Source organism: Stenella coeruleoalba (genome assembly GCF_951394435.1).
Source record: "Stenella coeruleoalba genome assembly, contig: scaffold_399, whole genome shotgun sequence".
In the NCBI taxonomy this organism is placed as follows: domain Eukaryota; kingdom Metazoa; phylum Chordata; class Mammalia; order Artiodactyla; family Delphinidae; genus Stenella; species Stenella coeruleoalba.
The window spans coordinates 22,297-40,766 of NW_027645970.1; the positions used below are offsets into that span (position 1 = coordinate 22,297).

At 43.9% G+C, this 18,470-nt stretch overlaps 1 long non-coding RNA gene across 4 annotated transcripts in view; it reads left to right on the top strand.

The window, feature by feature from the left end:
• The first annotated feature begins 850 nt into the window (after nt 1-850).
• The window catches only part of LOC307181421, a 52,152-nt gene continuing 34,532 nt past the window's right edge, over nt 851-18,470 (top strand). For all 4 annotated transcript variants that reach the window (XR_013826744.1, XR_013826745.1, XR_013826746.1 and 1 more), the window contains exon 1: nt 851-936. This is a non-coding gene — a long non-coding RNA (uncharacterized lncRNA). The remainder of the gene's footprint in view (nt 937-18,470) is intronic.

An 18,470-nucleotide genomic window follows, 5' to 3' on the forward strand; every position in this document is an offset into this window, starting at 1 on the left:
CTTCAACTCGCTTTCTTTTGAGCTGGCCGCAAACACCGCAGGATGGCTTCAGGCCCTAATCTTGGTTCCGGTACGGCACGCTGAGCCTTTGGTTATTTCCTCTTCCTGGTGGGAAATGAGAGTTAAATTTGCCCGTCCAGACACCTCCAGCTAGCCTCTCATTGGTTCTCGCTATTCCTGTTCATCTTCCGCAGAAATTGCAAACTGGGCCAAACAGGAGGTTAAAGGCGCTGACTCTCCAAGTCGGGAGAGTGTTAGTAAAGCGTCTGGAATGTTGCACCCGAGTACCAGGGGAGGAAAAACTGAGACATATTTGAACACGTCTCCCGTTCACATGGTTGATCATACTCTGGGTTCCACATGCATGTTTTAGCTGAAGGAAGAATACCTTAAACCTGGAGAGTTAAGACCCGTGGAATGGGTACCATGCAATATGACTTCAAAGGGTCTTCATTTGCTCACCGAACCTCTCCAATCCTATCACTGCTGCGTTTATGCCCCTGTACACATGCTTGATTCTCTTTCGGAGACATAGCAATCCATAGGTTTTAAGATACTTACTAGTCAGGTACATTCTTAGGCGTTTAATATGCGGTGTTGAGTCCATTTCGTAGAGCAAGGAGTAGCTCTTGTCTATTCCATATTTGACTTAAGGAACTTTATCTGTGCTCATTTTAATCTCTGATTTTATGCAGCACCCCAACTCACCTTTACCCTTAAGCAAGCATAAGTTGCTTTTCTAAATTTGAGACCCTGTTCTGTTCTGTAATTCAGTTCCTGTGTAGCCAAGTTTACATTCCGTGTATTACTGATATCTTATGATGTTTCTTTTCTGTGTGACTTACTTCAGTTAGAATCATCATACCTGAATCCACTCATTGTGCTGCTAAGGGCCTGATGACACATATTTCATTGCTGAGTGATATTGCTTTGTAAGTAAATACCACAACTTCTTTATCCATTTTTTACTTTCTGCGATGTTGAACTTGTACTGTAAACGAGGTTCTTGTAAACAGAGCCGTTCCAAACTTTGGGGTGGCTGTGTCTTTTTGATTTTAATTTCCCTAAGCTATAGGACCATAAGTGGAAGTGCCCTAGGCTCTGTTGCTTTGTTTTTTAGATTTTTCAGGAAACACCATACACTTCTCCCAAGTGTCTGTTGGCAATTTACATCCCGCCCATCAGCATAACAAGGCTCCCAGTTCTCAATGGCCTGTTGCCTTTCTGGATTTTACACTTTTTACAGATGTCCCTTTTGACCGGGGGGAACTGAGACTTCATTGTAGTGCAGATTTCCTTTGCAAGCTTGCTTGGTTGGCCAAAAAGGGCGTATGCGTTTTTTCCTGAATATATTCAGGAAAAAACGCATACGCCCTTTTTGGCCAAGTGCATCATTGTGGACGTTCTGCCTCTTTTCCTATGCTTGCAATGCAATTCCAGTCTACCTCCTGAAATCGGTTTCCTGCAATTCTGCCCCGCTTTCAAGTCCTCTTGGCAGCCTTACTTCAGTCTATTTTTGGACGATAGCTGTCATTTATAACTCTGCAGGTTTGTGAATTACAGTGCCCCTGAGCTCCTTTCTTCAACTCGCTTTCTTGTGACCTGGCCGCAACACCGCAGGATGGCTTCAGGCCCTAATCTGGTTCCGGCACGGCACGCTGAGCCTTTGGTTATTTCCTCTTCCTGGTGGGAAATGAGAGTTAAATTTGCCCGTCCAGACACCTCCAGCTAGTCTCTCATTGGTTCTCGCTATTCCTGTACATCTTCCGCAGAAATTGCAAACTGGGCCAAACAGGAGGTTAAAGGCGCTGACTCTCCAAGTGGGGAGAGTGTTAGTAAAGCGTCTGGAATGTTGCACCCGAGTACCAGGGGAGGAAAACTGAGACATATTTGAACACGTCTCCCGATCACATGGTTGATCATACTTGGGTTCCACATGCATGTTTTAGCTGAAGGAAGAATACCTTAAACCTGGGTAGTTGAGACCCGTGGAATGGGTACCATGCAATATGACTTCAAAGGGTCTTCATTTGCTCACCGAACCTCTCCAATCCTATCACTGCTGCGTTTATGCCCCTGTACACATGCTTGATTCTCTTTCGGAGACATAGCAATCCATAGGTTTTAAGATACTTACTAGTCAGGTACATTCTTAGGCGTTTAATATGCGGTGTTGAGTCCATTTCGTTGAGCAAGGAGTAGCTCTTGTCTATTCCATATTTGACTTAAGGAACTTTATCTGTGCTCATTTCAATCTCTGGTTTTATGCAGCACCCCAACTCACCTTTACCCTTAAGCAAGCATAAGTTGGTTTTCTAAATTTGAGACCCTGTTCTGTTCTGTAATTCAGTTCCTGTGTAGCCAAGTTTACATTCCGTGTATTACTGATATCTTATGATGTTTCTTTTTCTGTGTGACTTACTTCAGTTAGAATCATCATACCTGAATCCACTCATTGTGCTGCTAAGGGCCTGATGACACAGATTTCATTGCTGAGTGATATTGCTTTGTAAGTAAATACCACAACTTCTTTATCCATTTTTCACTTTCTGCGATGTTGAACTTGTACTGTAAACGAGGTTCTTGTAAACAGAGGCGTCCCAAACTTTGGGGTGGCTGTGTCTTTTTGATTTTAATTTCCCTAAGCTATAGGACCATAAGTGGAAGTGCCCTAGGTTCTGTTGCTTTGTTTTTTAGATGTTTCAGGAAACACCATACACTTATCCCGAGTGGTTGTTGGCAATTTACATGCCGCCCATCAGCATAACAAGGCTCCCAGTTCTCCATGGCCTGTCCTGCCTTTCTGGATTTTACACTTTTTTCAGATGGCCCTTTTGACCGGGGGGAAGTGAGACTTCATTGTAGTGCAGATTTCCTTTGCAAGCTTGCTTGGTTGGCCAAAAAGGGCGTATGCGTTTTTTCCTGAATATATTCAGGAAAAAACGCATACGCCCTTTTTGGCCAAGTGCATCATTGTGGACGTTCTGCCTCTTTTCCTATGCTTTCAATGCAATTCCAGTCTACCTCCTGAAATCGGTTTCCTGCAATTCTGCCCCGCTTTCAAGTCCTCTTGGCAGCCTTACTTCAGTCTATTTTTGGACGATAGCTGTCATTTATAACTCTGCAGGTTTGTGAATTACAGTGCCCCTGAGCTCCTTTCTTCAACTCGCTTTCTTGTGACCTGGCCGCAACACCGCAGGATGGCTTCAGGCCCTAATCTGGTTCCGGTACGGCACGCTGAGCCTTTGGTTATTTCCTCTTCCTGGTGGGAAATGAGAGTTAAATTTGCCCGTCCAGACACCTCCAGCTAGCCTCTCATTGGTTCTCGCTATTCCTGTTCATCTTCCGCAGAAATTGCAAACTGGGCCAAACAGGAGGTTAAAGGCGCTGACTCTCCAAGTGGGGAGAGTGTTAGTAAAGCGTCTGGAATGTTGCACCCGAGTACCAGGGGAGGAAAACTGAGACATATTTGAACACGTCTCCCGTTCACATGGTTGATCATACTTGGGTTTCACATGCATGTTTTAGCTGAAGGAAGAATACCTTAAACCTGGAGAGTTGAGACCCGTGGAATGGGTACCATGCAATATGACTTCAAAGGGTCTTCATTTGCTCACCGAACCTCTCCAATCCTATCACTGCTGCGTTTATGCCCCTGTACACACGCTTGGTTCTCTTTTGGAGACATAGCAATCCATAGGTTTTAAGATACTTACTAGTCAGGTACATTCTTAGGCGTTTAATATGGGGTGTTGAGTCCATTTCGTTGAGCAAGGAGTAGCTCTTGTCTATTCCATATTTGGCTTAAGGAACATTATGTGTGCTCATTTCAATCTCTGGTTTTATGCAGCACCCCAACTCACCTTTCCCCTTAAGCAAGCATAAGTTGGTTTTCTAAATTTGAGACCCTGTTCTGTTCTGTAATTCAGTTCCTGTGTAGCCAAGTTTACATTCCGTGTATTACTGATATCTTATGATGTTTCTTTTTCTGTGTGACTTATTTCAGTTACAATCATCGTACCTGAATCTACTCATTATGCTGCTACGGGCCTGATGACATAGATTTCATTGCTGAGTGATACTGCATTGTACGTAAGTACCACAAGTTCTTTATCCATTTTTCACTTTCTGCGATGTTGAACTTGTACTGTAAACGAGGTTCTTGTAAACAGAGTCGTTCCAAACTTTGGGGTGGCTGTGTCTTTTTGATTTTAATTTCCCTAAGCTATAGGACCATAAGTGGCAGTGCCCTAGGCTCTGTTGCTTTGTTTTTTAGATGTTTCAGGAAACACCATACACTTCTCCCGAATGGTTGTTGGCAATTTACATCCCGCCCATCAGCATAACAAGGCTCCCAGTTCTCCATGGCCTGTCCTGCCTTTCTGGATTTTACACTTTTTTCAGATGGCCCTTTTGACCGGGGGGAAGTGAGACTTCATTGTAGTGCAGATTTCCTTTGCAAGCTTGCTTGGTTGGCCAAAAAGGGCGTATGCGTTTTTTCCTGAATATATTCAGGAAAAAACGCATACGCCCTTTTTGGCCAAGTGCATCATTGTGGACGTTCTGCCTCTTTTCCTATGCTTTCAATGCAATTCCAGTCTACCTCCTGAAATCGGTTTCCTGCAATTCTGCCCCGCTTTCAAGTCCTCTTGGCAGCCTTACTTCAGTCTATTTTTGGACGATAGCTGTCATTTATAACTCTGCAGGTTTGTGAATTACAGTGCCCCTGAGCTCCTTTCTTCAACTCGCTTTCTTTTGAGCTGGCCGCAACACCGCAGGATGGCTTCAGGCCCTAATCTGGTTCCGGCACGGCACGCTGAGCCTTTGGTTAATTCCTCTTCCTGGTGGGAAATGAGAGTTAAATTTGCCCGAACAGACACCTCCAGCTAGCCTCTCATTGGTTCTCGCTATTCCTGTTCATCTTCCGCAGAAATTGCAAACTGGGCCAAACAGGAGGTTAAAGGGACTGACTCTCCAAGTGGGGAGAGTGTTAGTAAAGCGTCTGGAATGTTGCACCCGAGTACCAGGGGAGGAAAACTGAGACATATTTGAACACGTCTCCCGATCACATGGTTGATCATACTTGAGTTCCACATGCATGTCTTAGCTGAAGGAAGAATACCTTAAACCTGGAGAGTTGAGACCCGTGTAATGGGTACCATGCAATATGACTTCAAAGGGTCTTCATTTGCTCACCGAACCTCTCCAATCCTATCACTGCTGCGTTTATGCCCCTGTACTCATGCTTGATTCTCTTTCGGAGACATAGCAATCCATAGGTTTTGAGATACTTACTAGTCAGGTACATTCTTAGGCGTTTAATATGCGGTGTTGAGTCCATTTCGTTGAGCAAGGAGTAGCTCTTGTCTATTCCATATTTGACTTAAGGAACTTTATCTGTGCTCATTTCAACCTCTGGTTTTATGCAGCACCCCAACTCACCTTTACCCTTAAGCAAACATAAGTTGTTTTTCTAAATTTGAGTCCCTGTTCTGTTCTGTAATTCAGTTCCTGTGTAGCCAAGTTTACATTCCGTGTATTACTGATATCTTATGATGTTTCTTTTTCTGTGTGACTTACTTCAGTTAGAATCATCATACCTGAATCCACTCATTGTGCTGCTAAGGGCCTGATGACACAGATTTCATTGCTGAGTGATATTGCTTTGTAAGTAAATACCACAACTTCTTTATCCATTTTTCACTTTCTGCGATGTTGAACTTGTACTGTAAACGAGGTTCTTGTAAACAGAGCCGTTCCAAACTTTGGGGTGGCTGTGTCTTTTTGATTTTAATTTCCCTAAGCTATAGGACCATAAGTGGAAGTGCCCTAGGTTCTGTTGCTTTGTTTTTTAGATGTTTCAGGAAACACCATACACTTCTCCCGAGTGGTTGTTGGCAATTTACATCCCGCCCATCAGCATAACAAGGCTCCCAGTTCTCCATGGCCTGTCCTGCCTTTCTGGATTTTACACTTTCTGAGATGGCCCTTTTGACCGGGGGGAATTGAGACTTCATTGTAGTGCAGATTTCCTTTGCAAGCTTGCTTGGTTGGCCAAAAAGGGCGTATGCGTTTTTTCCTGAATATATTCAGGAAAAAACGCATACGCCCTTTTTGGCCAAGTGCATCATTGTGGACGTTCTGCCTCTTTTCCTATGCTTTCAATGCAATTCCAGTCTACCTCCTGAAATCGGTTTCCTGCAATTCTGCCCCGCTTTCAAGTCCTCTTGGCAGCCTTACTTCAGTCTATTTTTGGACGATAGCTGTCATTTATAACTCTGCAGGTTTGTGAATTACAGTGCCCCTGAGCTCCTTTCTTCAACTCGCTTTCTTTTGAGCTGGCCGCAACACCGCAGGATGGCTTCAGGCCCTAATCTGGTTCCGGTACGGCACGCTGAGCCTTTGGTTATTTCCTCTTCCTGGTGGGAAATGAGAGTTAAATTTGCCCGTCCAGACACCTTCAGCTAGCCTCTCATTGGTTCTCGCTATTCCTGTTCATCTTCCGCAGAAATTGCAAACTGGGCCAAACAGGAGGTTAAAGGCGCTGACTCTCCAAGTGGGGAGAGTGTTAGTAAAGCGTCTGGAATGTTGCACCCGAGTACCAGGGGAGGAAAACTGAGACATATTTGAACACGTCTCCCGTTCACATGGTTGATCATACTTGGGTTCCACATGCATGTCTTAGCTGAAGGAAGAATACCTTAAACCTGGAGAGTTGAGACCCGTGGAATGGGTACCATGCAATATGACTTCAAAGGGTCTTCATTTGCTCACCGAACCTCTCCAATCCTATCACTGCTGCGTTTATGCCCCTGTACACATGCTTGATTCTCTTTCGGAGACATAGCAATCCATAGGTTTCAAGATACTTACTAGTCAGGTACATTCTTAGGCGTTTAATATGGGGTGTTGAGTCCATTTCGTTGAGCAAGGAGTAGCTCTTGTCTATTCCATATTTGGCTTAAGGAACTTTATCTGTGCTCATTTCAATCTCTGGTTTTATGCAGCACCCCAACTCACCTTTACCCTTAAGCAAGAATAAGTTGTTTTTCTAAATTTGAGACCCTGTTCTGTTCTGTAATTCAGTTCCTGTGTAGCCAAGTTTACATTCCGTGTATTAGTGATATCTTCTGATGTTTCTTTTTCTGTGTGACTTATTTCAGTTACAATCATCGTACCTGAATCTACTCATTATGCTGCTACGGGCCTGATGACATAGATTTCATTGCTGAGTGATACTGCATTGTACGTAAGTACCACAAGTTCTTTATCCATTTTTCACTTTCTGCGATGTTGAACTTGTACTGTAAACGAGGTTCTTGTAAACAGAGTCGTTCCAAACTTTGGGGTGGCTGTGTCTTTTTGATTTTAATTTCCCTAAGCTATAGGACCATAAGTGGAAGTGCCCTAGGCTCTGTTGCTTTGTTTTATAGATGTTTCAGGAAACACCATACACTTCTCCCGAGTGTCTGTTGGCAATTTACATCCCGCCCATCAGCATAACAAGGCTCCCAGTTCTCAATGGCCTGTTGCCTTTCTGGATTTTACACTTTTTTCAGATGGCCCTTTTGACCGGGGGGAAGTGAGACTTCATTGTAGTGCAGATTTCCTTTGCAAGCTTGCTTGGTTGGCCAAAAAGGGCGTATGCGTTTTTTCCTGAATATATTCAGGAAAAAACGCATACGCCCTTTTTGGCCAAGTGCATCATTGTGGACGTTCTGCCTCTTTTCCTATGCTTTCAATGCAATTCCAGTCTGCCTCCTGAAATCGGTTTCCTGCAATTCTGCCCCGCTTTCAAGTCCTCTTGGCAGCCTTACTTCAGTCTATTTTTGGACGATAGCTGTCATTTATAACTCTGCAGGTTTGTGAATTACAGTGCCCCTGAGCTCCTTTCTTCAACTCGCTTTCTTGTGACCTGGCCGCAACACCGCAGGATGGCTTCAGGCCCTAATCTGGTTCTGGCCCGGCATGCTGAGCCTTTGGTTAATTCCTCTTCCTGGTGGGAAATGAGAGTTAAATATGCCCGTTCAGACACCTCCAGCTAGTCTCTCATTGGTTCTCGCTATTCCTGTTCATCTTCCGCAGAAATTGCAAACTGGGCCAAACAGGAGGTTAAAGGGACTGACTCTCCAAGTCGGGAGAGTGTTAGTAAAGCGTCTGGAATGTTGCACCCGAGTACCAGGGGAGGAAAACTGAGACATATTTGAACACGTCTCCCGTTCACATGGTTGATCATACTCTGGGTTCCACATGCATGTTTTAGCTGAAGGAAGAATACCTTAAACCTGGAGAGTTGAGACCCGTGGAATGGGTACCATGCAATATGACTTCAAAGGGTCTTCATTTGCTCACCGAACCTCTCCAATCCTATCACTGCTGCATTTATGCCCCTGTACACACGCTTGATTCTCTTTTGGAGACATAGCAATCCATAGGTTTCAAGATACTTACTAGTCAGGTACATTCTTAGGCGTTTAATATGGGGTGTTGAGTCCATTTCGTTGAGCAAGGAGTAGCTCTTGTCTATTCCATATTTGGCTTAAGGAACTTTATCTGTGCTCTTTTCAATCTCTGGTTTTTTGCAGCACCCCAACTCACCTTTCCCCTTAAGCAAGCATAAGTTGGTTTTCTAAATTTGAGACCCTGTTCTGTTCTGTAATTCAGTTTCTGTGTAGCCAAGTTTACATTCCGTGTATTACTGATATCTTATGATGTTTCTTTTTCTGTGTGACTTATTTCAGTTAGAATCATCGTACCTGAATCTACTCATTATGCTGCTACGGGCCTGATGACATAGATTTCATTGCTGAGTGATACTGCATTGTACGTAAGTACCACAAGTCCTTTATCCATTTTTCACTTTCTGCGATGTTGAACTTGTACTGTAAACGAGGTTCTTGTAAACAGAGCCGTTCCAAACTTTGGGGTGGCTGTGTCTTTTTGATTTTAATTTCCCTAAGCTATAGGACCATAAGTGGAAGTGCCCTAGGTTCTGTTGCTTTGTTTTTTAGATGTTTCAGGAAACACCATACACTTCTCCCAAGTGTCTGTTGGCAATTTACATCCCGCCCATCAGCATAACAAGGCTCCCAGTTCTCAATGGCCTGTTGCCTTTCTGGATTTTACACTTTTTTCAGATGGCCCTTTTGACCGGGGGGAAGTGAGACTTCATTGTAGTGCAGATTTCCTTTGCAAGCTTGCTTGGTTGGCCAAAAAGGGCGTATGCGTTTTTTCCTGGATATATTCAAGAAAAAACGCATACGCCCTTTTTGGCCAAGTGCATCATTGTGGACGTTCTGCCTCTTTTCCTATGCTTTCAATGCAATTTCAGTCTGCCTCCTGAAATCGGTTTCCTGCAATTCTGCCCCGCTTTCAAGTCCTCTTGGCAGCCTTACTTCAGTATATTTTTGCACGATAGCTGTCATTTATAACTCTGCAGGTTTGTGAATTACAGTGCCCCTGAGCTCCTTTCTTCAACTCGCTTTCTTTTGAGCTGGCCGCAACACCGCAGGATGGCTTCAGGCCCTAATCTGGTTCCGGTACGGCACGCTGAGCCTTTGGTTATTTCCTCTTCCTGGTGGGAAATGAGAGTTAAATTTGCCCGTCCAGACACCTTCAGCTAGCCTCTCATTGGTTCTCGCTATTCCTGTTCATCTTCCGCAGAAATTGCAAACTGGGCCAAACAGGAGGTTAAAGGCGCTGACTCTCCAAGTGGGGAGAGTGTTAGTAAAGCGTCTGGAATGTTGCACCCGAGTACCAGGGGAGGAAAACTGAGACATATTTGAACACGTCTCCCGTTCACATGGTTGATCATACTTGGGTTCCACATGCATGTCTTAGCTGAAGGAAGAATACCTTAAACCTGGAGAGTTGAGACCCGTGGAATGGGTACCATGCAATATGACTTCAAAGGGTCTTCATTTGCTCACCGAACCTCTCCAATCCTATCACTGCTGCGTTTATGCCCCTGTACACATGCTTGATTCTCTTTCGGAGACATAGCAATCCATAGGTTTCAAGATACTTACTAGTCAGGTACATTCTTAGGTGTTTAATATGGGGTGTTGAGTCCATTTCGTTGAGCAAGGAGTAGCTCTTGTCTATTCCATATTTGGCTTAAGGAACTTTATCTGTGCTCATTTCAATCTCTGGTTTTATGCAGCACCCCAACTCACCTTTACCCTTAAGCAAGAATAAGTTGTTTTTCTAAATTTGAGACCCTGTTCTGTTCTGTAATTCAGTTCCTGTGTAGCCAAGTTTACATTCCGTGTATTAGTGATATCTTCTGATGTTTCTTTTTCTGTGTGACTTATTTCAGTTACAATCATCGTACCTGAATCTACTCATTATGCTGCTACGGGCCTGATGACATAGATTTCATTGCTGAGTGATACTGCATTGTACGTAAGTACCACAAGTTCTTTATCCATTTTTCACTTTCTGCGATGTTGAACTTGTACTGTAAACGAGGTTCTTGTAAACAGAGTCGTTCCAAACTTTGGGGTGGCTGTGTCTTTTTGATTTTAATTTCCCTAAGCTATAGGACCATAAGTGGAAGTGCCCTAGGCTCTGTTGCTTTGTTTTATAGATGTTTCAGGAAACACCATACACTTCTCCCGAGTGTCTGTTGGCAATTTACATCCCGCCCATCAGCATAACAAGGCTCCCACTTCTCAATGGCCTGTTGCCTTTCTGGATTTTACACTTTTTTCAGATGGCCCTTTTGACCGGGGGGAAGTGAGACTTCATTGTAGTGCAGATTTCCTTTGCAAGCTTGCTTGGTTGGCCAAAAAGGGCGTATGCGTTTTTTCCTGAATATATTCAGGAAAAAACGCATACGCCCTTTTTGGCCAAGTGCATCATTGTGGACGTTCTGCCTCTTTTCCTATGCTTTCAATGCAATTCCAGTCTGCCTCCTGAAATCGGTTTCCTGCAATTCTGCCCCGCTTTCAAGTCCTCTTGGCAGCCTTACTTCAGTCTATTTTTGGACGATAGCTGTCATTTATAACTCTGCAGGTTTGTGAATTACAGTGCCCCTGAGCTCCTTTCTTCAACTCGCTTTCTTGTGACCTGGCCGCAACACTGCAGGATATCTTCAGGCCCTAATCTGGTTCTGGCCCGGCATGCTGAGCCTTTGGTTAATTCCTCTTCCTGGTGGGAAATGAGAGTTAAATATGCCCGTTCAGACACCTCCAGCTAGTCTCTCATTGGTTCTCGCTATTCCTGTTCATCTTCCGCAGAAATTGCAAACTGGGCCAAACAGGAGGTTAAAGGGACTGACTCTCCAAGTCGGGAGAGTGTTAGTAAAGCGTCTGGAATGTTGCACCCGAGTACCAGGGGAAGAAAACTGAGACATATTTGAACACGTCTCCCGTTCACATGGTTGATCATACTCTGGGTTCCACATGCATGTTTTAGCTGAAGGACGAATACCTTAAACCTGGAGAGTTGAGACCCGTGGAATGGGTACCATGCAATATGACTTCAAAGGGTCTTCATTTGCTCACCGAACCTCTCCAATCCTATCACTGCTGCGTTTATGCCCCTGTACACACGCTTGATTCTCTTTTGGAGACATAGCAATCCATAGGTTTCAAGATACTTACTAGTCAGGTACATTCTTAGGCGCTTAATATGGGGTGTTGAGTCCATTTCGTTGAGCAAGGAGTAGCTCTTGTCTATTCCATATTTGGCTTAAGGAACTTTATCTGTGCTCTTTTCAATTTCTGGTTTTTTGCAGCACCCCAACTCACCTTTCCCCTTAAGCAAGCATAAGTTGGTTTTCTAAATTTGAGACCCTGTTCTGTTCTGTAATTCAGTTTCTGTGTAGCCAAGTTTACATTCCGTGTATTACTGATATCTTATGATGTTTCTTTTTCTGTGTGACTTATTTCAGTTAGAATCATCGTACCTGAATCTACTCATTATGCTGCTACGGGCCTGATGACATAGATTTCATTGCTGAGTGATACTGCATTGTACGTAAGTACCACAAGTCCTTTATCCATTTTTCACTTTCTGCGATGTTGAACTTGTACTGTAAACGAGGTTCTTGTAAACAGAGCCGTTCCAAACTTTGGGGTGGCTGTGTCTTTTTGATTTTAATTTCCCTAAGCTATAGGACCATAAGTGGAAGTGCCCTAGGTTCTGTTGCTTTGTTTTTTAGATGTTTCAGGAAACACCATACACTTCTCCCGAGTGTCTGTTGGCAATTTACATCCCGCCCATCAGCATAACAAGGCTCCCAGTTCTCAATGGCCTGTTGCCTTTCTGGATTTTACACTTTTTACAGATGTCCCTTTTGACCGGGGCGAACTGAGACTTCATTGTAGTGCAGATTTCCTTTGCAAGCTTTCTTGGTTGGCCAAAAAGGGCGTATGCGTTTTTTCCTGAATATATTCAGGAAAAAACGCATACGCCCTTTTTGGCCAAGTGCATCATTGTGGACGTTCTGCCTGTTTTCCTATGCTTTCAATGCAATTCCAGTCTACCTCCTGAAATCGGTTTCCTGCAATTCTGCCCCGCTTTCAAGTCCTCTTGGCAGCCTTACTTCAGTCTATTTTTGGACGATAGCTGTCATTTATAACTCTGCAGGTTTGTGAATTACAGTGCCCCTGAGCTCCTTTCTTCAACTCGCTTTCTTGTGACCTGGCCGCAACACCGCAGGATGGCTTCAGGCCCTAATCTGGTTCCGGCCCGACATGCTGAGCCTTTGGTTAATTCCTCTTCCTGGTGGGAAATGAGAGTTAAATTTGCCCGTCCAGACACCTCCAGCTAGCCTCTCATTGGTTCTCGCTATTCCTGTTCATCTTCCGCAGAAATTGCAAACTGGGCCAAACAGGAGGTTAAAGGCGCTGACTCTCCAAGTGGGGAGAGTGTTAGTAAAGCGTCTGGAATGTTGCACCCGAGTACCAGGGGAGGAAAACTGAGACATATTTGAACACGTCTCCCGTTCACATGGTTGATCATACTTGGGTTCCACATGCATGTTTTAGCTGAAGGAAGAATACCTTAAACCTGGAGAGTTGAGACCCGTGTAATGGGTACCATGCAATATGACTTCAAAGGGTCTTCCTTTGCTCACCGAACCTCTCCAATCCTATCACTGCTGCGTTTATGCCCCTGTACACATGCTTGATTCTCTTTTGGAGACATAGCAATCCATAGGTTTTACGATACTTACTAGTCAGGTACATTCTTAGGCATTTAATATGCGGTGTTGAGTACATTTCGTTGAGCAAGGAGTAGCTCTTGTCTATTCCATATTTGACTTAAGGAACTTTATCTGTGCTCATTTCAATCTCTGGTTTTATGCAGCACCCCAACTCACCTTTACCTTTAAGCAAGCATAAGTTGGTTTTCTAAATTTGAGACCCTGTTCTGTTCTGTAATTCAGTTCCTGTGTAGCCAAGTTTACATTCCGTGTATTACTGATATCTTATGATGTTTCTTTTTCTGTGTGACTTATTTCAGTTAGAATCATCACACCTGAATCCACTCATTGTGCTGCTAAGGGCCTGATGACACAAATTTCATTGCTGAGTGATATTGCTTTGTAAGTAAATACCACAACTTCTTTATCCATTTTTCACTTTCTGCGATGTTGAACTTGTAGTGTAAACGAGGTTCTTGTAAACAGAGCCGTTCCAAACTTTGGGGTGGCTGTGTCATTTGATTTTAATTTCCCTAAGCTATACGACCATAAGTGGCAGTGCCCTAGGCTCTGTTGCTTTGTTTTTTAGATGTTTCAGGAAACACCATACACTTCTCCCGAGTGTCTGTTGGCAATTTACATCCCGCCCATCAGCATAACAAGGCTCCCAGTTCTCCATGGCCTGTCCTGCCTTTCTGGATTTTACACTTTTTTCAGATGGCCCTTTTGACCGGGGGGAAGTGAGACTTCATTGTAGTGCAGATTTCCTTTGCAAGCTTGCTTGGTTGGCCAAAAAGGGCGTATGCGTTTTTTCCTGAATATATTCAGGAAAAAACGCATACGCCCTTTTTGGCCAAGTGCATCATTGTGGACGTTCTGCCTCTTTTCCTATGCTTTGAATGCAATTCCAGTCTACCTCCTGAAATCGGTTTCCTGCAATTCTGCCCCGCTTTCAAGTCCTCTTGGCAGCCTTACTTCAGTCTATTTTTGGACGATAGCTGTCATTTATAACTCTGCAGGTTTGTGAATTACAGTGCCCATGAGCTCCTTTCTTCAACTCGCTTTCTTGTGACCTGGCCGCAACACCGCAGGATGGCTTCAGGCCCTAATCTGGTTCCGGCCCGGCATGCTGAGCCTTTGGTTAATTCCTCTTCCTGGTGGGAAATGAGAGTTAAATTTGCCCGTCCAGACACCTCCAGCTAGCCTCTCATTGGTTCTCGCTATTCCTGTTCATCTTCCGCAGAAATTGCAAACTGGGCCAAACAGGAGGTTAAAGGGACTGACTCTCCAAGTGGGGAGAGTGTTAGTAAAGCGTCTGGAATGTTGCACCCGAGTACCAGGGGAGGAAAACTGAGACATATTTGAACACGTCTCCCGTTCACATGGTTGATCATACTCTGGGTTCCACATGCATGTTTTAGCTGAAGGAAGAATACCTTAAACCTGGAGAGTTGAGACCCGTGGAATGGGTACCGTGCAGTATGACTTCAAAGGGTCTTCATTTGCTCACCGAACCTCTCCAATCCTATCACTGCTGCGTTTACGCCCCTGTACACATGCTTGATTCTCTTTCGGAGACATAGCAATCCATAGGTTTTAAGATACTTACTAGTCAGGTACATTCTTAGGCGTTTAATATGGGGTGTTTAGTTCATTTCGTTGAGCAAGGAGTAGCTCTTGTCTATTCCATATTTGGCTTAAGGAACTTTATCTGTGCTCATTTCAATCTCTGGTTTTATGCAGGACCCCTACTCACCTTTACCTTTAAGCAAGAATAAGTTGGTTTTCTAAATTTGAGACCCTGTTCTGTTCTGTAATTCAGTTCCTGTGTAGCCAAGTTTACATTCCGTGTATTACTGATATCTTATGATGTTTCTTTTTCTGTGTGACTTATTTCAGTTAGAATCATCATACCTGAATCCACTCATTGTGCTGCTAAGGGCCTGATGACACAGATTTCATTGCTGAGTGATATTGCTTTGTAAGTAAATACCACAACTTCTTTATCCATTTTTCACTTTCTGCGATGTTGAACTTGTACTGTAAACGAGGTTCTTGTAAACAGAGCCGTTCCAAACTTTGGGGTGGCTGTGTCTTTTTGATTTTAATTTCCCTAAGCTATAGGACCATAAGTGGAAGTGCCCTAGGTTCTGTTGCTTTGTTTTTTAGATGTTTCAGGAAACACCATACACTTCTCCCGAGTGGTTGTTGGCAATTTACATCCCGCCCATCAGCATAACAAGGCTCCCAGTTCTCCATGGCCTGTCCTGCCTTTCTGGATTTTACACTTTTTTCAGATGGCCCTTTTGACAGGGGGGAAGTGAGACTTCATTGTAGTGCAGATTTCCTTTGCAAGCTTGCTTGGTTGGCCAAAAAGGGCGTATGCCTTTTTTCCTGAATATATTCAGGAAAAAACGCATACGCACTTTTCGGCCAAGTGCATCATTGTGGACGTTCTGCCTCTTTTCCTATGCTTTCAATGCAATTCCAGTCTACCTCCTGAAATCGGTTTCCTGCAATTCTGCCCCGCTTTCAAGTCCTCTTGGCAGCCTTACTTCAGTCTATTTTTGGACGATAGCTGTCATTTATAACTCTGCAGATTTGTGCATTACAGTGCCCCTGAGCTCTTTTCTTCAACTCGGTTTCTTTTGAGCTGGCCGCAACACCGCAAGATGGCTTCAGGCCCTAATCTGGTTCCGGTACGGCACGCTGAGCCTTTGGTTATTTCCTCTTCCTGGTGGGAAATGAGAGTTAAATTTGCCCGTCCAGACACCTCCAGCTAGCCTCTCATTGGTTCTCGCTATTCCTGTTCATCTTCCGCAGAAATTGCAAACTGGGCCAAACAGGAGGTTAAAGGCGCTGACTCTCCAAGTGGGGAGAGTGTTAGTAAAGCGTCTGGAATGTTGCACCCGAGTACCAGGGGAGGAAAACTGAGACATATTTGAACACATCTCCCGTTCACATGGTTGATCATACTTGGGTTCCACATGCATGTTTTAGCTGAAGGAAGAATACCTTAAACCTGGAGAGTTGAGACCCGTGTAATGGGTACCATGCAATATGACTTCAAAGGGTCTTCATTTGCTCACCGAACCTCTCCAATCCTATCACTGCTGCGTTTATGCCCCTGTACACATGCTTGATTCTCTTTCGGAGACATAGCAATCCATAGGTTTTACGATACTTACTAGTCAGGTACATTCTTAGGCGTTTAATATGCGGTGTTGAGTCCATTTCGTTGAGCAAGGAGTAGCTCTTGTCTATTCCATATTTGACTTAAGGAACTTTATCTGTGCTCATTTCAATCTCTGGTTTTATGCAGCACCCCAACTCACCTTTACCCTTAAGCAAGCGTAAGTTGGTTTTCTAAATTTGAGAACCTGTTCTGTTCTGTAATTCAGTTCCTGTGTAGCCAAGTTTACATTCCGTGTATTAGTGATATCTTATGATGTTTCTTTTTCTGTGTGACTTATTTCAGTTAGAATCATCATACCTGAATCCACTCATTGTGCTGCTAAGGGCCTGATGACACAGATTTCATTGCTGAGTGATATTGCTTTGTAAGTAAATACCACAACTTCTTTATCCATTTTTCACTTTCTGCGATGTTGAACTTGTACTGTAAACGAGGTTCTTGTAAACAGAGCCGTCCCAAACTTTGGGGTGGCTGTGTCTTTTTGATTTTAATTTCCCTAAGCTATAGGACCATAAGTGGCAGTGCCCTAGGCTCTGTTGCTTTGTTTTTTAGATGTTTCAGGAAACACCATACACTTCTCCCAAGTGTCTGTTGGCAATTTACATCCCGCCCATCAGCATAACAAGGCTCCCAGTTCTCAATTGCCTGTTGCCTTTCTGGATTTTACACTTTTTTCAGATGGCCCTTTTGACCGGGAGGAAGTGAGACTTCATTGTAGTGCAGATTTCCTTTGCAAGCTTGCTTGGTTGGCCAAAAAGGGCGTATGCGTTTTTTCCTGAATATATTCAGGAAAAAACGCATACGCCCTTTTTGGCCAAGTACATCATTGTGGACGTTCTGCCTCTTTTCCTATGCTTTCAATGCAATTCCAGTCTACCTCCTGAAATCGGTTTCCTGCAATTCTGCCCCGCTTTCAAGTCCTCTTGGCAGCCTTACTTCAGTCTATTTTTGGACGATAGCTGTCATTTATAACTCTGCAGGTTTGTGAATTACAGTGCCCCTGAGCTCCTTTCTTCAACTCGCTTTCTTTTGAGCTGGCCGCAACACCGCAGGATGGCTTCAGGCCCTAATCTGGTTCCGGTACGGCACGCTGAGCCTTTGGTTGTTTCCTCATCCTGGTGGGAAATGAGAGTTAAATTTGCCCGTCCAGGCACCTCCAGCTAGCCTCTCATTGGTTCTCGCTATTCCTGTTCATCTTCCGCAGAATTTGCAAACTGGGCCAAACAGGAGGTTAAAGGCGCTGACTCTCCAAGTGGGGAGAGTGTTAGTAAAGCGTCTGGAATGTTGCACCCGAGTACCAGGGGAGGAAAACTGAGACATATTTGAACACGTCTCCCGTTCACATGGTTGATCATACTTGGGTTCCACATGCATGTTTTAGCTGAAGGAAGAATATCTTAAACCTGGAAAGTTAAGACCCGTATAATGGGTACCATGCAATATGACTTCAAAGGGTCTTCATTTGCTCACCGAACCTCTCCAATCCTATCACTGCTGTGTTTATGCCCCTGTACACATGCTTGATTCTCTTTCGGAGACATAGCAATCCATAGGTTTTAAGATACTTACTAGTCAGGTACATTCTTAGGCGTTTAATATGGGGTGTTGAGTCCATATCGTTGAGCAAGGAGTAGCTCTTGTCTATTCCATATTTGGCTCAAGGAACTTTATCTGTGTTCATTTCAATCTCTGGTTTTATGCAGCACCCCAACTCACCTTTACCCTTAAGCAAGCATAAGTTGGTTTTCTAAATTTGAGAACCTGTTCTGTTTTGGAATTTAGTTCCTGTGTAGCCAAGTTTACATTCCGTGTATTAGTGATATCTTATGATGTTTCTTTTTCTGTGTGACTTATTTCAGTTAGAATCATCGTACCTGAATCTACTCATTATGCTGCTATGGGCCTGATGACATAGATTTCATTGCTGAGTGATACTGCATTGTACGTAAGTACCACAAGTTCTTTATCCATTTTTCACTTTCTGCGATGTTGAACTTGTACTGTAAATGAGGTTCTTGTAAACAGAGCCGTTCCAAACTTTGGGGTGGCTGTGTCTTTTTGATTTTAATTTCCCTAAGCTATAGGACCATAAGTGGAAGTGCCCTAGGCTCTGTTGCTTTG